Source organism: Musca vetustissima, unplaced genomic scaffold (assembly GCF_032173495.1).
Source record: "Musca vetustissima isolate MV318-11 ecotype Yass unplaced genomic scaffold, APGP_CSIRO_Mvet_v1 utg547012, whole genome shotgun sequence".
Lineage (NCBI taxonomy): Eukaryota > Metazoa > Arthropoda > Insecta > Diptera > Muscidae > Musca > Musca vetustissima.
Genome location: NW_026881714.1, coordinates 31,625 through 37,306, shown reverse-complemented (window position 1 = coordinate 37,306; position 5,682 = coordinate 31,625). Strand labels below are relative to the sequence as shown.

General features: G+C 32.1%; 3 non-coding genes across 3 annotated transcripts; 2 read left to right on the top strand and 1 right to left on the bottom strand.

The window, feature by feature from the left end:
- Positions 1–1,915: 1,915 nt before the first annotated feature.
- On the top strand, positions 1,916–1,987 carry Trnat-ugu (transfer RNA threonine (anticodon UGU)). The gene has a single exon. It is a non-coding gene; the product is annotated as a tRNA-Thr (tRNA).
- A 231-nt stretch (positions 1,988–2,218) lies between these two features.
- On the bottom strand, positions 2,219–2,290 carry Trnat-cgu (transfer RNA threonine (anticodon CGU)). Its single transcript has one exon. It is a non-coding gene; the product is annotated as a tRNA-Thr (tRNA).
- Positions 2,291–2,580: 290 nt separating this feature from the next.
- Positions 2,581–2,652, top strand: Trnat-ugu (transfer RNA threonine (anticodon UGU)). The gene has a single exon. It is a non-coding gene; the product is annotated as a tRNA-Thr (tRNA).
- Positions 2,653–5,682: the final 3,030 nt, after the last annotated feature.

Below are 5,682 nucleotides of genomic sequence, written 5' to 3'. Positions count from 1 at the left end.
TATTTTGCTAGAACTAGTGTAATGAAAATGTATATGGTTTAATAATTACAAAATTCTACCAACTTGGGACTTTGCTGAATTCAAAATTCATGAAATAATATATTATATTTCGTAATGACTGATGTCGTTGTAATAGAAGCCCTACAACAATTAAAAACTTTTGCATGCTTAATGCTTTACCGTGTGATATTTTGTAAGTACTAATGTAATGATAATGTGGAAGCTTCCATAATTCTAAAAATATATGTGCTTACAAAATGCTTTCAATTTTAGATTTTGCTGAATTCAAAATTCCGACATTATTCGGAGATATTTTGTAAGCTCAAATATATGATAATGTGGGCACATCAACTATTCCAAAAAAAAAAAAGAATAATAATAAATAAATAAATAATAAAAGGGCTTACAAAATTAAGAGATCTTGTTATTTTGCTGAATTCAAATCTCTTACATTACATCGTTTTATTTTGAAAGCATCAATTTGGTGGCAATAGAAGCCCTACAACAATTAAAATATTTGCATGCTTACAAACATCTACTTACTTGAGACTTGGCTGAATTAGAATTTAATGCTATATCGTGTGGTATTTTGTAAGCACTAGTATAATGATAATATGGAAACTTCAATAACTCTAAAAATATGTGCTTACAAAAATTCAATTATGTGGAAATATTTTGTAAGCACAAATATACGATAATGAGAAAACATCAACTATTCCAAAAATAAATTTCATACATTACTTTGTGATATTTCGAAAGCCCATCAACAATTTTAAAATTTTGCATGATTACAAAATTCTAATATGTTGAGACTTTGCTGAATTAGAATTTAATGCTACATATATCGTGTGATATTTTGTAAGAACTAATGTAATGATAATGTGGAGTCTTCCATAACTCTTAAAATATACGTGCTTACAAAATTCTGTAAAATTGAGACTTTGCTGAATTCAAATTTCCGACATTACTTTAGGATATTTTGTAAGCACATATATATGATAACGTGAGTACTATTCCAAAAATGAAAGGGCTTGCAAAATTAAGGCTACTTGAGACTTTGCTGAATTCAAATTTGGTACATTACTTCGTTATATTTTGAAATCACTAATGTAGTGGTAGCGATCAACTATTAAAACATTTTGAATGTTTACAAAATGTCAATAAGTTCAGACGTTGCTGAATACAAAATTCATGAAATACTATATGATATTTCGTAATCATTAATGTAGTGGTAATAGAAGCCCATCAAAAATTTTAAAATTGTGCATGCTTACAAAATTCAAATATGTTGAGACTGCTGAATATGTTGAGACTGCTGCTATATCGTGTGATATTTTCTAAGCACTTATGTAATGATAATGTCGAGCATTCAATAATTCTAAAAATGTATTTGTTTACAAAATCCGTTCAACTTGGAACTTTGCTGAATTCAAATTTCCGACATTAGTCGGAGATAATTTGTAAGCACAAATATGTTATATTTTGAGCACATTAACTATTCCAAAAATAAAAGGGCTTACAAAATTTATGCAACTTGAGATATTGCTGAATCCATTACTTTTTTAACATTCTGACAATACCAAACAAAGTGTTGACTTTTGTTTTGGAAACGGATTTTTGTTTTTCAACTTCACTTTAAGTTTCTCAAAATCAAACACCGAGAGTGGAATATATAAATTCACCACCAAGTTGGTACACGGACCTGGAATATATACACAATAAATACTTAGTGTATTATGTGTTTCATATCATTTCTTAAGGATTGAACTCACGATCCTCAGATAGTTAAGATTAGTGCTAGTCCACTGGGCTAAAACAAACCTCATTTTATTGTGGCAATAAAGAAAAAATGGTTCTATTTATATCCTATATTTTAGAATGGGAAGCAGTTTATAAAAAAGGATAACTGTCGCCGGCCTCTTTAGCTCAGTGGCAGAGCACTGGTCTTGTAAACCAGGGGTCGTGAGTTCAATCCTCACAGGAGGCAGATTAGATATGACTTTCCCTTTTATTATATACTTAATGACAAAGAAGGTTGTAAGTACTAATTTACATGGATAAAAATTAAATTAATTTTTAATGTAAATAATCAAAACTTACATCAGAACCGGACAAGAGAGTCCGCTTGTTAGGCTTTTACACACAAAGCAAATTCGGCCCAATATATTTTTATATATTTTATAATTCATAGGATTTAGTTAAAAAGCTAATCGCAAATTGCCTCCTGTGAGGATTGAACTCACGACCCCTGGTTTACGAGACCAGTGCTCTACCACTGAGCTAAAGAGGCTGATGACTAACATTTTTTTCTAAAAAATCCAAACAACAGGTTATTACATTTTGGTCCAGTTTTATCATAACTTCTCATCTCCCACCTATCAATGTTCTATCACAGTTATTAGATAACATTGATAAAAAATCAATATTCGAGTGTCTCAGAACTTGTTCGATATGATGATAACAGTTTGTGAGATACCAGAATCAATATATTCTTGTAACGAATATTGATAATATCTGTTACAGATATTATGATCATGATTAGATTGTCAGGAATATCGAAGCCCGGCTTTTTGTAACGAAGCCTCTTTAGCTCAGTGGCAGAGCACTGGTCTTGTAAACCAGGGGTCGTGAGTTCAATCCTCACAGGAGGCAATCATAGAAGTCATTTTTTTCATTGTCCTGAGCTGTATTTGAGACAACAACATATGGGATTTTAGTTTGATAGAAGTCAAATGGTATTGAGTGATATATAATAAAACTTGTCCACCCACTCAAGAACGCCACAAAGCATCGGAAGACAAATTATATCTACATCATCCATAGTATATTTCGAGGTTTTGCATACAAAATGAAAAATTTAATATACAGCCATAAACACCTTGTTATCTTATTCGCATAACATTTCATCCTGATTTCGAAAAGATATAAAAGAGTTTAATTTTTCCCCTTGATTTATTGCTCCAAAAATATTTGACCATACAAAATATAACGCCACATTGACTTGACTAAATATAACACTTCCTGAAAAAAACAACTCCAGGAATCTCTCTGATCACCAATATTATTTGCCAAAATCACAAAGAACTATTTCTGGCCCTGCACTAAAATATAAACAGCAGGATATTGCAACAACGCCCATGTTGTCGCATTTGTTGTTACATAATTTATGTTCTTCAAGCAGCAGTAGGCTTCTGCACTGCTCTGTTCTTTTCTGTCTCTTAAACAATGCTAGCTGGTAGGTTTTAACCAATGTTTGCCTTTCCCACAAAACACATCAGTTGGCACTACGTTGGTGTCATCATTGTCATAGTGTCTATTCTTCTTCTTCCTTGTACCCTTTTTGTTGCATTTTTTGTTGTAGGTTGACTTTCTAACAGGACCAACCATTGATTGGACAATGATCGATTCTGATCATAAAATGATTATTGTTTATCTATTTTTTCGTTTTGTCTTCACTTCAGGACATATGGACAGAGCCAAAAATTGTTTGTGTAGGACACACGCACGCACACACCGAGATTGACATTGACTCCATAATTCATAGAAAGGATTTCAGTTGAATTCTGTCTGCAAAGACAATGTACTGTTAGTTGTTATCGTTTCGTTATCCTTTCGTTTTTTTTTGTCTTAAAAAGGATTCTCAATAAATTACGCAAAGTGATAAATGTTTCTGGTCCAATAACTATTGACAGGACAATTGTCTGCCTGATTTTTTGTGTCTTATTCTATGAATTTTTAACAATTTTATTGTAGAGAAGAAAGAAAAAGAGTTTATCACCAAAAGAATTTGTTAAATGATGAAGAATAAAAGAAAGAAATTATTGCAATTTCTTGAGAATTTTTCGATACAAATTGGGGTTTATCTGGAATGAGGAAATGTTTCCTCATTTTTTATTATTATGTGACCATAGATTTGATGTCACAAAATTTAGAATCATTACACGGGTTATCTTAATTCCTGTTAAAATTAGTCTTTAATTTACTGATTGTTTTGGCACTTTTTTTACGTCCTGGCAGTTTGATATTGGAAAGACAATAAAGATTTTCCATAATGGGTAACTTTTTCTTCGTGTTCGATTTTTTTTCCTGACCATTACTCAGGAATTTTTGGTATATTCCCAAATTCAACCGAAGTGACTGTAATACGAATAACCTTTATGTGTAAAAAAATGTCTTCGTAGAAAACTGTCAGTTTAGGTCCATGTTTTGACATAGTTTCCCATATCAAGGTCCCGCTCCAACCGAGATAAAATAATTTCCATTTAGTTTCAAATTTTAAGTATAGCAAAATTTAAAAATTTCGATGCACTTTAAACATTTCGTAGTCTGTATCCCCATTTTCCAACCAAATTGTATGAATTTTGGTAAAGGTTCCACTTAATTTTAGTTATATTCCCGGTGCTAGTCGCATTTTGCAAGTCTATGGAATAAAACACAGGTTTTATTATTAGCTTTATTTAAGGTATATTTTTTTTCAAGAGTTGACCATCTTTAGAAAGTTTCCAGATGAGGTTGCCCTATAGACTTCATATTCATTTAATGTAGGCTAGAAAAACATAACGATTTGCAAATTTTGGATCAAATATGCCATCCCATTATTTTGATATTGGATTAATAAATTTTCAAAATTTTGACCCTCTAGGAGTGGATAGATAAATCCCATATTCCAATATTATATAGGCTTGATTAAAAAAGAACGTTGTGCAAATATTACTTCAAGCTGGATAGTCCATTTGCATGATATTATAATATTAAATCTTACTAAATTTTGACCATTTGTTTGGAAGGGACCAGAAGCAGCGAACCGGTGGGTCCCATCTTCCAACTTGAAGTAAGTTTGCTAGAAATATTACGATGTGTATGTCTTCCATCAAATCCTACATTCCACATCTTTATTATTGGAATAAAAAAAATTCGAAATTTAGTCTCGTCTTGTGGGAAGTACAAGAAGAAGTGGACCGATGGGTCCTATCCATATATTCGATCTAGGCTAGGTAAAATATTACAAAGAGCAAAGTTTGGATGCATTTTTTCCGGTTTATATAAGATTTATAAAGTTTCAAAATGTTGACCCTTTATGAGAGAGGTACGAGAAGGAGTGGACCGATTTTTCCCATCTACGAACATAATGTGAGTTTGAAAGAAATGTTACGATATTGGATTTATAAATATTCAAAATTTTGTGTGAGAGGTACCAGAAGAAGTGGTCCCATCCTCGACTTGGTCTAGGCTCAATAAAGATAATAGGCTTTGCAATGTTTGGTTGAAATCGAATAGTATGTTCGCATGATTTTATAAAAGTAATTTTCACCAAAATTGCAGAAGGAGTGGACCGATATTCTCCATCTTCGGACTTAAACTTAGTTTGAAAGAAATATTAAGATGTACAAAGTTTGCATAAAACCGGTTACTCTCTTTGGGAGTTATCGTGTGCACAAGCCGCCTAAGCATACAGGCAGATTCCAAATTGTCTGAAACGGATTTGGTCCTCAGAAACATGGGACCTAAAACCAATATTTCGAGGAGGAAATGTTTGCCATATCAAAGGGTATATACTGATTAGCCATTAGGCTGAGGGTTTCCAAATTATTATCTTACATTTTTGTAGAAAAACTTCAATATAGGTTCGCTTTTGGTGTAGTACCATCCCCATTTTCAGCAGTTTGTATTTCTTCGTTCGGT